This window comes from Podarcis filfolensis (genome assembly GCF_964270895.1).
Source record: "Podarcis filfolensis genome assembly, chromosome: 5".
Lineage (NCBI taxonomy): Eukaryota > Metazoa > Chordata > Lepidosauria > Squamata > Lacertidae > Podarcis > Podarcis filfolensis.
The window spans coordinates 26,506,947-26,521,375 of record NC_139608.1 but is presented as its reverse complement, the minus strand read 5'-3'; the positions used below and the strand labels follow the sequence as shown (position 1 = coordinate 26,521,375).

At 42.0% G+C, this 14,429-nt stretch overlaps 1 long non-coding RNA gene across 1 annotated transcript in view; it reads left to right on the top strand.

Moving 5' to 3' along the window:
• Positions 1–396: 396 nt before the first annotated feature.
• The window catches only part of LOC310762517, a 38,248-nt gene continuing 24,215 nt past the window's right edge, over positions 397–14,429 (top strand). Inside the window, exons 1-2 of the long non-coding RNA XR_014548053.1 lie at positions 397–589; positions 9,546–9,624. This is a non-coding gene — a long non-coding RNA (uncharacterized lncRNA). The remainder of the gene's footprint in view (positions 590–9,545; positions 9,625–14,429) is intronic.

Here is a 14,429-nt window from a genome sequence, read left to right as displayed (position 1 = left end):
AGTGCACAATGTCTTCACTTTGGCCTAATCTGCAGACACAAAGATGGTCATTTGCTGACCTATTAAAAGATTTGCTGGTCAAATATTCTAAGCCAAGTAAACACATGTCTAAGAATGGGGAAAGTTAATTCCCACAGATAAGCAGCCCTTTTATGGCCAGATTTAATTTTAATATACCAAACTAAGAGCTAAGATTTTTTTCCTTCATATATTCAGAGTCTATTTTTGTATCATCAGCAAAATTTACATTGTGGGTCTTATGGTCAGAAATGCCCTTAGGTGACATTACAGAGGAATTGAATAACTCAGCATTAAACTGTTACAAAGTTGTGCCCTGCTTTCTCTGTTCTGCAGATCCAGAAACATAACTTTGTGAAACGTTGGTCTGACGTTAGTGTTCTTTCTTCCGGTAAAGGATCACAGATTTATGAATACATGCTATTAATGGAAGGAGATCTATTTTCATTCTTAGTAATGCACGAGGTGTAATATATGGAGGCTATAATGCACATAGGAGCTTATTTTGGATTTTATCCAATTCTTCTCTACTGGAGCTACCCCAGATTGCTGCACCATTATCACAAGCAAGGTAAGGTTTTTGAAACAAAAACTTTTATTGTCATTTCTAACAAATGATGACCTGGAGTATAAAAAAGCATCTTTATGGTCCCCAACAAATTTGGCTGTTACAACATTTTCTATTGTTGGGGGCAGATGCAATCAGGAACTAGGATATGTCACATCACAAGATTACTTTCTACGGGCATAAGATCATCTCCTAGAGGTATATCCATGTTGGAATCCAACCTCTGTGCTGTTAACGTGGTTACATTGAATTACTTTGGTTTATCTGGGCTTCTGCATTGAAACTGAGGGCCAGCCAGAGTCTTGAAAGACCTGCCTTGCAGGCCTTTTCCCACCTGGACTGGGAGAGCTGGGCCCTGAATGACTCCAGCTATAAAAGGAGTGTCTCCACCTCCATCGTTCTGCCCAGACACTGAGGTCCGGCTCCGAGGGCCTTCTGGCGGTTCCCTCGCTGCGAGAAGCCAAGTTACAGGGAACCAGGCAAAGGGCCTTCTTGGTAGTGGCGCCTGCCTTGTGGAACGCCCTCCCACCAGATGTCAAGGAGAAAAATAACTACCAAACTTTTAGAAGACATCTAAAGGCAGCCCTGTTTAGGGAATGTTTTATAGGTTCAATAGGTTTTAATGTTTACTAGGTTATTGTATTTTAGTGTTTAGTTGGAAGTCGCCCAGAGTGGCTGGGGGGACCCAGCCAGATGGGTGGGGTATAAATAATAAATCATCATCATCATCATCATTAAAGCTGAGACTGCTGAACAGATTTTTGGGCTGGGGGGTTGCTTGGGGGGTTGTTGTTGTTGCCGCTGCTGGCTTTTTGTGTCTTTATTATAGATGTTACTATGTGGGAATTTTTCAATTTGGTTCAGTGATGTAGCTAGCCACTCGGGTGTCCGGGGCAGCATGCGTGTCCTGCAGCTGGGGGCGGGGCAAGCCAAGGCAGGGCGCACTGTGTGGAGCCTCTCTGCAGCCGCCCCCTCAGCTGTAGGGCGGCTGAGGCGATGGGCAGACGCAAGCCCGCGCTGCTTGAAAAAGCAGTGCAGAGCTTGCAGGCAGTCCTCCCGCTGCTGTTAGTATGCCTTTCAACTGATGTCAGCGACTGGGCTCAATAACTGGTTCTGCCCCGACTGGGCTAGGCGACTGGAGCGCTTTCAGAGACCTTCCAATCCTGGAAAGCAGGTCCCAATGCACTGGACCCACAACTGTGCATTGTGAGCACCAGACTCATGCAGAGTATAAATAACGCGGAAGCTAGCTGTGAAGCATAACTCCTTTTATTTCTAATAGCTGCTACAAACTAATGAACTACTGGCTTGCATGAGTGTTACATCTTCCACTCAGCCAGCTGGTCACTACATAGACAAGACTCTCTCCACACACAGAGTCAGGCAGTCAGTCAGGAGCAGAAGAGTAGAGGGGCAGTTTCCACCCCCTCCTTTCTCAAAACATCAGATCAGGAGATTCTGTCAATGGGAGGGGTGAAAAGATCAACATCCGACTCCTGCTCAGGAGAGACGTGTGGCTCAGGCATGCTGCAGGCCCCACGGTGTGGCGCCCAGTGCCCCCCACCTTACCTAGCTACACCTCTGGATTAGGCAGATTCATGGAGGAGAGGGCTGTTGAAGGCTACTAGCCTTTAAGGCTACTAGCCTTAAAGTTGGAGGCAGCAATGCTCCTGGTTTCTGGAAATCACTCAAGGGGAGAGTGCTCCCACAGTGGCATAAGAAGGGGCGTGCGGTGGGTGTGGGTGTTCTTTTTTGTCACCCCCCTCAGTGATGACACCCGGGGCGCCACACACCCCCACCCCTTCCTACACCACAAGTTAGGTAGTATATTTATTAATGTTTTTATTATTGTTTACGACTACTTTTGTTATGTATTTTATGTATTTTTTGTGCTGTAAGCCACCTTAAACATGGTTTGAACTGTGGAAAGGCAGCACACAAATTGAATTGTGTATATATGGTTCGTTCTAGTTCTTTTGATTCTAGGATATTTTCTTATTCTTTTGGGGAAAGGAAAACAAAGGCAAATACTGCCTTGAAAACACATTTCATCATAGCCGATGTTGATGCTGGTATGCTTCCTAAAATTTTGCTCAGGCCTTCTGAATAGCAAGAGGCTTTATTATTTTACTATAGTTTATCTGGGACAAAATCTAAAGCTCATCATTCTTGTACAGCTTCATTTTGCATAGCCAAAATGAATGATGCAATAAGCAAGGCCTGAAGTGAAGGCTGTTCCATTTTACATTCTGATATGATCTAACTCTTTGAAATTCTATTTCAGAAATTGATGCCATGCAGGGCAAAGTTTGCAGTCGTAAAAGCGACTTCTTGCTTCATCTTTGCCTTTGCTCTTGTTTACTATGCCAAAATGCATTTGTTTTTATTTCAGAATAACCAATCTTCATTAAAACTGATATCTCTAATATGAGTTTTAAGTTTTAAGTTTTTATCAGTATTGCATGAATCGCACGTACACACCCACCCCAACCATGATGGACCATATGTAGAAAACATAGAAGTGGGGCAGCCATTACTAACCTTTCTCTCAGATGGCTGCCCCACTTCTATGTTTTCCACATATTGCTCCATAATGGTTGGGGTGTGTGTTGTACAGCAGGGGAACATGTGGCTGCTTTCTGCTTAACTTGTCCCTGGTGGACTTCATATCTAGGGTAATGGGCATATTATGCCTCTTCTCAGTTGAATCTCAGAGTACAAGGTATTTACTTTCAATAGAAACTATAAACATCAAAGGCACCCTTGTGCGCATGCCCCTAGCCTGGATTCTGTTACTTGATATAATATTAAAAGCATGATGGAATATTAGGATTCTAAGAGTGTGACAGAGAATGTTGGGGATTGACTACAATATATAAGGCACACCTCACAGACCAGCTCCACAGCTCCACAGACCAGCTCCTTGGCTGATGCAAACTATTGAAGCTCTACCCATTTTTAGAGATGAGTGACACCTCCCCTATAAAGAACAGCATGAAACAGTGACACACTGCATCATATAAATCAATAGGTTTTTTTTTCTATAGAAAGATAGTTGATATCTCCCAAACTACCAGTAAATAAAAGAATCACATGGGAAAGCCTAGTAATGGGAAATGTGTGTATCTAGCTTGGTTTCAGAACCTAATCTTTTTTTTTTTCAGTTTAGGAGAGACAAAGTTCAATTCATTCCAAATAAATAAATAAATAAATGGAATATTGCTTACCTCAGTCCCTTCCAATCATGGGTTTGTTTGTAGTTAGGAAGTAACTAATATTTGTATTTAATAGCTTCTATTTTAGTGACACTTAAGAAATGAAATCTATTTTGCTTTCTTTATAAGTCTTTGGGCTACCTGAAGTCTAGGAACAGGCATATGCAATGCTTGTGAGAGGAAGCTGCAGAATTGGCCTCTATATTAAGCTGTCTTCAAGGATCAGCAGCCTGCATTGCATTTGTCAATTCCTTGTTCATATTTTTTTTGCACAGGTTACAGATGGAAGATAATTTTGATAGGTCTGGTTTTTGTTAAGCAAACCAGCATAACTCACACATCTAGGTCTAGTGATGTAAAAAGACAACATTTTGCATTCCACCCTGTATTCACTGCATGTAGCACTGTTCCCATTCCACTGCAGTTCGTATTCTGCCTTATTTGTCTCATTCTCTGCTGTGGCAAAATTACGTAACTTATGTAATGTACAAAATTGTTAATCCATCCCATTCATTTTAGCGCAAAGGAAATGTAATGCAAATGCGATGAGTTGGGGGAACCACAACTGATTATGTATCATTTGCTGACTAAAACAACAATGGTAGCAAATACCAATAATATTCACTGAATTGATTTTCATTCCAAACATAGGGCAAGTAAGTGAATATTGGCAGTTTTCGTCAGAATCCTCTGACATCCCTATCCAGGACTATTGCACACATTGGAATGCAGGTATACTTTAGACTGTTCATATCTCCAAATTTTGTGATACCATTCTCTGCTTGCCCCCACCCCAAAAGTTTACAAAATTCTTATTTTAGGGGAAAATACATAAAAATGTTATTTTAGACAGTAAAAAAATAGCACTGAATATTTGTATAGGTGGGTGGCTCACTGATTGTATTCCTTCCAGCAGAGCCTGATGGAAAGCCCTGAAATGAGTTGTTCCAAGGGCACAGAGGAGGCAACTTTGAGCCAGTCTGGAATCCATTGGATCCCAAGTCAATCTCACAAGTGGTGCTGACCAGCATCAGGCCTGATATGCCTCTCATCCCTTCCATTGCTGTCTCTGAGAACAGCAGGGCTGCAGACTTGAACATGGCTCCATTGCTCCACAGAGCCCCTATGGCAGCAACGGGGAGTTGGGATTTCACCCTAAATCTCCCCATTCTTGGTTCCGCAAATGTTTACCGCTTTTGGATATGTTGTCTTTTCTTATGGTGTGACTAATACTGTGTTCTCCAGCAACAATGTCCCGAGTTGTACTCCTCCCTCGCAAGGCAGATAAGCTGATGAAGCAGTTCTTAAGATGTTGACACTGGCTAAGATACTTTAAGCAGATTAAAATGAATGAGCAGACCGAGGAACAGTTTGGAGTTATAAAGAATCCATTATTTTCCAGGCATTTCCCGCAGCAGGACTTCGATGATGCTGGATGATGGTCTTTAACCTGCCTCCACCAAAACTCTCTTGAATACCATTAACTTCGTTGTATTAAACCTACAGCAGTAATTATAGTCGGGAGCCCTTAAAATACTGATATTTTAAAAAGCAGCGGAACACATGGTTTCGGGCTTTAAGTGCTCCTAATTAGAAGGAACATTGGAGTTTATTGAGTAGGGCCGCTCTGTTAAAAGACTATAAAATAATCTGCTGGTACTTATTGCTGGTGGAGTTATGGCTTTTAGGCAGCAAGGGGCTATATTTGGAAGGCAGATCTTCTGAGCCATCCACATTAGAGCATGCATTAGTCAGTAAAAAGAGGGTGCTTGCCCAGAGCAAAGCCCATAAGGGGACATGCGCAGACGAAAACGACAATGTTTAAAAGTAGTTCATACAATAAAGCTGGCCGGCCAGGCCATTGTAAACATGGATTATTGGATGAACTATTGTGCTGTCAGCTGGATTGGCCTTGTCAGGCATGTTTGAAGGTTCTAATCCAAATATCAGGTCCAAAGAATTCGTACGTTTTCTCTTATTGGTGGCATGGAATGACATTGCTAAGCACTGGAGAAACTCTCATTAAATGCATGATACAACAGAGTGTAGAACTTGGCCTTCCAGAGAGGCTGATGAGTCCAGTAAGCATTGCTGAAGGACAAACAGAGACCTGCTCACTTACAAAGAATGCGATAGCTTTGTTGAATCCACCAACACTGGGAAAGATCTGGAGGGATTTATTCTGCCAATAACTATTTTTCCCACATTGTGGCTGGCTAAATTGTAGGCAATTCCACCGTATACAAAGGGACAGGGGTAAAAGTGCCATGCTTTTACATTGGGCGGATACACTTTTATAAATCTGTGACCCAATTGTTTGCTAGTTCTCTTTATTCTGTTAGCTGTTGTATTGTACTGTATTTGTTAAAAAAACCAAGCATAATAGAAAGATCAAACAAAAATGCGCTTCTTAGCTTAATCTTCATTTACATTGTGTGTGTGTTGCTAGCCTTGGTTCTGGGCACAGAAAGTATAGAGGACTGATATGTCCATAGGGATGGATGAATCCATCATTTAAAATTTCTCTCTGTTTCTCATTTTCTCACCCTTCAATTCAGCTCTCCTCATATCTGCACCAGGACTTTAGTGCGGATTTCTCCTAATATACAGTTTCCCCAAAGCAATTATCCCTAACACAAACCATTGTTGTATTCTGTTATAGTCATTTTTATGCACATTTTATTCAACATTTTCCTGCAATTTTGTACACATTACGGTACTTTGCTGCAGAACTGCATTGCAAAATTCAGAGAAGAGTAAATTTCAAAAGATGGCTGCATTTGGTTCACATATTGTTTCAAAAAGTTCAAAATAGGTAGATTCACTGAGGTCCAGTGCTGAGGGCCTTCTGGCAGTCCCCTCACTGTGAGAAGTGAGGTTACAGGGAACCAGGGAGAGGGCCTTCTCGGTAGTGGCGCCCGCCCTGTGGAATGCCCTCCAATCAGATATCAAAGAAATAAACAACTATCTGACTTTTAGAAGACATCTGAAGGTAGCACTGTTTCAGGAAGTTTTTAGTATTTGATGAATTATTGTATTTTAATCTTTTGTTGAAAGCTGCCCACAGTCAGATTGGCAGGGTATAAATAAATTGTTGTTGTTGTTGTTGTTGTTGTTGTTGTTGTTGTTATTAAATGGAACCAGAATAAAATTTCTCCCCATCCCTGTGTACAGTTTGCCTTCCTGACTTTGTGTAGGTTGCCTTTATATTTGTGGTTAATGTATCATTTGACATGCTTGCTAGGAGCAAAGCTGTTATTTAGGAGAAGCCAGACCATGTTGGAGACCCTCTTCTGGGCACACCAATTTCTTAGGTAAGTCTGATGTAAGAGGGGGTCTTTATGGCCTCAGTGCCTTGTCTTCTTCTGGGGGTGGGGCTGATCTGGCACCTATTCTCATCACCGGGTGAATATCTTTTTGTCCTTCAAGGTCTTTACAAATATTATTTGTACTGGTCCTCTTGCTGTTGGTATGTTTTTATCTGAGCTCTGTGCAAAAGGCCCCTCAATACTCTTCACTACATTTGTGGGCAGAGAAACAGAGTAGGGTATCATTTCAATGAATTTATCCAGGGAGAGGAGACGTGTATAATTATTTTAGAATTGAGCGCCCCATTATTGAGCGGTAAATTTCCCTGTTCATGGTTCAACAGGTATGGTGTCTTTTAATATATTCTATATATTTTTTGTTTTGTTTTGTTCTGAAAATCTTCCTTATGAAGGAAGGCAGACAGAGAGACAGAGAGGATTTTGTCACTTTCTATTCTGTTGCTGGGGCTAGCTAGATAAAACTAGCACAGAATCAAGAAGAAAAGGTCTGGAGATGCCCCTTGCTAGTTCCACCTCATTCTGGTGGAAGAGCTCAAAGTTACAAGGAGTTTTTAGGGGGGCGGCGAGTCTTGACATGCAACAATCAAATAGAAAATAAGAGCTTTAGGTTGCTGAGTGCGGTGGCCAGTACTAAATCCCATATCTCATCAATACCTGTGCAGAATTGCATAATACATATAGTCCTTCTGATAGAGTAAATCCTTTTCCAGAGTGCTGGCATTCTCTATTTGTTAAAGATGATTAAATGTTACCAGTTTCACATATCCTCTGTTGGCTCCTGGCTTTAAGTCTATAACCTCCAGTCCTACAGTTGATTTTAGACGTGTTTGGAAAAGGTGCTTTATCGGGGCCACTGCAAACACACAATTATTTGTTTCTTTCCTTTTTCTGTCTTGGTCCATTTCTGCAGGAGCAGAGCAAATGAGTTTCAAGGCACACTTAAGGTTACCCTGATGAACGGCAATCTCTTTTGAGAAAGGCAGCCATGCTTAGGATATTGTGTCATATCACAGAATGGGGACATCCAATTCGACATGTTTCCTGGTTACTTAGGCAACTTTCCACCCCCACCACATACAAACACCTTGTGCTAGTAAAGATTGACGCAATCCCATTTCATTCTCCCAAGAGCAATAAGTCAGTCTGAAATCATCCAGTATCTTCTTGAAATGGCCTTTAAAATTGGCTTGGGGGAAAAAGGGATAACTTAATGGTAGCAAAAGACTAAGCAAGTATGAAAGCAGTGTTGGGGTGAGTGTGTGTTTGTGTTTGTGTTTGTGTTTGTGTTTGTGTTTGTGTGTGTGCATTGCAGAGTTTGAAGGGAAAGACACAAACTTACAGTAGTCCATTATGGACCAGTTTCTTGGGCCAAATTGAAATACCTTTATCATTTTTTCTTAGATTAGCTCCTTAGCCTTAAGGTTTAGCATTCTGTGATATTTTCCCTTTGATCTATGAAATGCACCTGCTGTAATGAGATCTCTTTCTTCACACATTCCGGTATGTTCTATTTAAATTCTTTGCAAGGCTTTTTACTTTTTATCTGATGTCCAAGAGAACATTATACTCTCTTATCTGAAGGGTTAGCACTAAGCAGACAGTTTGTTTTCTAGAATTGCAGAGTTGAGATAATAGAGCTCTGATTCCTTCAGAGGCTTGAACTTGGGCCAGTATACTGAGCATAATCTCGACTCATTTGTGAGACGTATCCTCCCCCCTCAAAAAAAAAAAAAAAAAAAAACACATTCTGCTGCCTCTAGCAAGAGCAGAGTGTGCACAAACTGGTAGTGATGGTAATAAGAGACTTAAGAATTGGGGAGAAGAGAAAGTGACGTGGATTTAATATCTCAAGTGGATAAGAAGAGAGCCAAGCTGGTTTATACAGTGGAGAGAAAAGCATATGTAATGTAAGGGAATTGCTGCTGTGATTTCAAAAGTTGTGTCTTCTGGGTGCACTGAGAATTCTTTATGTTTTATTCCTTCAAGAGCGAGCCCCTAATCACAGTCCCATTTTGCATGGGCCTTTGGAAAGTCAATATTCCCACACCTCTTTACCCTGACATTTGACAGTTAAGGTATTTTGCTTCGTAGGACCCACTTCTGTTTTCATTTGAAACTTTTATTTGTTTTCATATTGTTGTAACCCTGCTGGGGAACTTATGGTGACAGGTGGACAAAAAAAGGGTATTTAAATAAATTCCTCAGTAAGTATAACCTCTTTGCAGCCATCCACCTGCCCCTGAAGTATTCAGAGCTCTGGGTAAAACAGTATCCGTGGTTTCTTATCCGGGTGAAACCATACACAAACCGCTAGAATTGTCTGCTGCTGTTTGTAGATGGGGCCGTCACTGAAATAGAATGATAGTTATTTCCCATACCAATATCACTTAAGTGTTCTTGTTTCCTGTTCTACAGAGGCAAAAGTGTGGACTATCCAGAGGGAGTTTTCACAAGGGAAGTAGAATGTCCCAGGTTGGATCCACCTCATCTGCAGGTAAGGCTAAGGAATAACCTTGTCTGGAAGCCCAGAGAGCCACTGCCAGTCCGTGTAGACAGTACTGAACTGGATGGACCAATAGTAGCTTCCTATGTCCCTCCAAGCGAGCCTTAGTGAGAACTGCACCCGAACTGCCTTCAGGCTCCTGGTGCAAGTAGCCTGAAGGTCCTGCCCTTGAATCTCCTGTTAGACAGAGAACCAAATATAGAAGACTTGTCAAGGCATTTGTCAAAATAAGAGTACCTTGTGGGGCTGTCTTTCTGAAATAATTGCTGATCAGTGTGAATAGTCAAGGCTGTCAGGGGTACTGAGCCTGCTATTAATATCCAACAGACTGCTTATAAATGTACAAATTTGATAGCTCAGGCTGTGCTTTCTTGGCTACCTTCGACATATTTCAGGTTCACAAAGCCAAGTAGGAATATGCAAACTCCTCCCTTACGGCTCCTCATTATAAATTTATCATCTTGACACCTTGTCTGTTCTATGCCTGAAATCCCTTTACAAATCTCATAACTAGAAGACATATTATACTATAACTTTAGGAGCTCTGCATTCCAAAGGAGAGCTTTATGGAAAGGCTTCCCTGAGCAGTAATTACTGGACGATTGCAGCCATGAAATATGGTATTTTGAAAAACGGTGAGGAAAAACTAGAGGAGTTGTTGGAATTTAGCTGGCATTAACATTTCTCCGTGGGAGAGAAAAAGATATCCGACATTGCTGATGCCAACTTTTTTTGGATTGTTGTTTTGCTTTACATAGCCTATTATAGTGTCGAGGGGATGGGTACTGGCTACTTGTTTTTCAGCTGAAAACTTGACAAAATAATTTGGAATTAATTATATTCTGAAAAGAGCAACACAGATCCGGGTGACATTATTGTACATAATGTAACATACATAATGTAATAATGTAACGCAAATATGAAGTAGAAATCACCGTAGGCTATGTGACTAATTAATTTTCAGCCCACTCCTGCACACCAGGGTCAAATCCACATCACACATTTATTTATTTGTTAAATTTATACCATGGGCTTTCTCCCAAAAGAGCCCTGGGTGACCTTATCAACCCACTTCAACCGTGGGAACTGTGATTTGTAAAGGGTGCTGAGAGCTGTTAGTAGAATGTGCTTGGCCCTCCAACCTGCCCCAGGCCCTCAATCCTCAGGAGCTCTGGGAAATGTAGTGAGAGGAATTGGGTTCTCTCCAAAACTCTTAGTACCCTTAACAAACTACAGGGTTCTTTGGGTGGAAGCCATGGTTGGTAAAGTGGTATTATAGTGTTTGAAATGTATGGTGCTGATGTTGCCTAAATGTTAATTGTCCAAATGATATGTTAATTGCCTGATTAGGGCTGAGCTGGAGGACATCATTCTTCTGTTTGGGAATAAAACCTGCAGGTGAAGCTACCAACCTTTGGTGCTGGGTGGGAAACAATGGCTGGGAAATTTATTCACATTCCTTTCTCAGCAACCTTCCAGGGGCCACATTCCAATCGTTGGCAGGACCAGAAGCAAAAGTGAGCAGATTGGGGTGGAGTGGGGGAACTGGTGAGGACACAGTGATGACGCAGAGTCTCCCTTATGCAATTGTAATTGCATGAGGAATGCATAGCCAAATAGGGCTACTGTCTTAATGACAGTAGGACTGTAAGTACTAAGCACTACATGCCAATTGCTGCTTAGTACAGGGCAGGGGACTAGATGAGCCTTTGACCTGTTCTAGCAAGGCTTCGGATCTATTTGTATGTCTTGAGCCATGTAATTTATGTGCTGATGCTTACTGACCCGATGGCATTATGTGCCACAGTGCAACACCTTCTAAGCTACAGATATCCAGCAGGATGCCCTCCACATGTGGTTGGACTTTTGGACCTCAAATTTCAGTGGTGCCCTGTGTGACACTAAAATTTGGCAACCCTGCCTCTCATGCTCCATTCTACAGCATTGTTGTGGCAGGCAGCTTGGTGCCTAGTGTGGATGAACCAGTCATGCTACCCCAAAACTGCCTCTGACTCCAAACCCCATCAGCCCCAGGCAACATATCCAATACTCAGGGGAGATGGGAATTGGAGTCTAACAACAGCAAGAAGCTCTCATGTTGGCTACCTCTGGCCTATGCTGTTTGGTAATGGGTTACCATATTTGCCATTAGGACTGACACAATGACACAAAACATCTAAAGTTTCTTCACTTACCAGCCTCTCACTGCAAAACCCAAAACTCACATGGGCTTTTCAGACTTCTCATTACTTTGGACATCCAGTTTCTGAGGCACAGAAAGTGAACATCGGGAAATGTAAAAAGGGCAAAGAAAAGCAGCTCACCTTATCAAAGGGAGCTATTGTGAAAAGGGAGAGAAAAAGAGAGAAAAAGCCTAGTTGATTCAGAAAGCTTGAGATTTGTTGACATGTGATGTCAGCAGAGGGTGAACAAACAGAAAATGTCATATGAAATGAGGCACCAGGAATGTTGAAATGAGCATTTCTTCTTTTATATAGGGATGCTGTGCTTTGATTGAAAAAGTCTCTTCCAGAAAGGCATGCTTAGAGTGAAAATCAAACACAGTGAATATTCAGTGCAGCACTGAACCTTGGTATAGCCAATGACAAGCCAAGCTCACTTTAGCTATGCGAGGCTATGGATTAACTATGATGCCATATATTTGACTCTAATGACAAGATTCACTGCATAAGAAATTGTTTTACTCAGCAATGGGCATAACTTTCCAAGGGTGACTGAATTCTTGCCAGAAAGTTAGCTGGAGCGCTGTGCTCACTGAATTAATAGGAGTCATTTTGTGTAATTTTCTTTAAGAGCTTTGGAGGGTGAAGACATAGTAGCTTTGAAAGCTGGGGCTCCTTTTTTATTCTTGTTTGTTCTTTAAAAAACGAACAGGAAAACATGACTTTGCTGTAGAAAATATGTCTGTTATTTTCCCCTTTCCCTTTGCTTGAGAAAATAGCCTCCACAGATACCGATAACATGGTTTGATTATTATTATTATTAAGATAGCCTTAAGGGAGTGCCTGATCACCTCATCTGTCTCCTGAGAAATCTCTATGTGGGACAAGAAGCTACAGTTAGAACTGGATATGGAACAACTGATTGGTTCAAAATTGGGAAAGGAGTACGGCAAGGCTGTATATTGTCTCCCTGTTTATTTAACTTATATGCAGAATTCATCATGTGAAAGGCTGGGCTGGATGAATCCCAAGCCAGAATTAAGATTGCTGGAAGAAATATCAACAACCTCAGATATGCAGATGACACAACCTTGATGGCAGAAAGCAAGGAGGAATTAAAGAACCTCTTAATGAGGGTGAAAGAGGAGAGGGTGAAAATATGGTCTGAAGCTCAACATCAAAAAAACAAAGATCATGGCCACTGGGCCCATCACCTCCTGACAAATAGAAGGGGAAGAAATGGAGGCCGTGAGAGATTTTACTTTCTTGGGCTCCATGATCACTGCAGATGGTGACAGCAGTCACAAAATTAAAAGACGCCTGCTTCTTGGGAGAAAAGCAATGACAAACCTAGACAGCATCTTAAAAAGCAGAGACATCACCTTGCCAACAAAGGTCCGTATAGTTAAAGCTATGGTTTTCCCAGTAGTGATGTATGGAAGTGAGAGTTGGACCATAAAGAAGGCTGATCGCCGAAGAATTGATGCTTTTGAATTATGGTGCTGGAGGAGACTCTTGAGAGTCCCATGGACTGCTAGAAGATCAAACCTATCCATTCTGAAGGAAATCAGCCCTGAGTGCTCATTGGAAGGACAGATCCTGAAGCTGAGCGTCCAGTACTTTGGCCACCTCATGAGAAGAGAAGACTCCCTGGAAAAGACCCTGATGTTGGGAAAGATGGAGGGCACAAGGAGAAGGGGACAACAGAGGATGAGATGATTGGACAGTGTTCTTGGAGTTATGAACATAAGTTTGACCAAACTGCGGGAGGCAGTGAAAGACAGGAGTGCCTGCCGTGCTCTGGTCCATGGGGTCATGAAGAGTTGGACACAACTAAACGACTAAACAACAAAGGGAAAAGATGCCTGTTGCCTATTATGTCTTTCATTATGAACAGTGCTCAGTGGCAAATTTATAGTTATGCATAGTATGTCCCGATTTAGGGCCCCCTGAGATGGAGGGCCTCCTTAATTATGAGTATACATTGTTCATAGAATCATAGAATTGTAGAGTTGGAAGGGATCCTGAGGGTAATCTAGTCCAACCCCCAACAACACAGGAACACTGACCGAGATGATCCTTTTGAAACGTGACTACAAACAAAGAACTGACATTGCAGAACTCTAGTATTTTAGTTTGTTGCATTATTTCCACTTTTCATTCTCCCTGCTCCCAGATTAATATCATTAGAGACCGATCATTAGGCTGGGGATTACCAACCTGATGCCTGTGCAGGCCTTATTTGGCGTCCTAGAACAGGGGTGCAAGACTCTGAACCTTCTTCTTCTTTTTAAAGGAAGTATATAGCCTTTCTAGAAAGAAAGTTATGAAGCATAATGTACATGCAGCCTTCTAAGCAAGTTCTGTTAAAGGAGTCAGCCGGGCTGCCCCCACTTTTCAGTGTTTTTAGCCAATGAGGAAGTCAGAGCTGTGACTGATAAGTGAGTGGCTTGGAAAGCAGGCAATAATATTTCAGCTGCCTGCCACTGATGGTATTTAGCGAAACCTCACCAAAGCACCAAGAAGGCATTGAACTCAGACAATCAGATGCCACCTTTGGGGTTGCCAGGTCAATGAGGGTACCAGAGTGGTGAGAGAGGTATCTGATGCAGC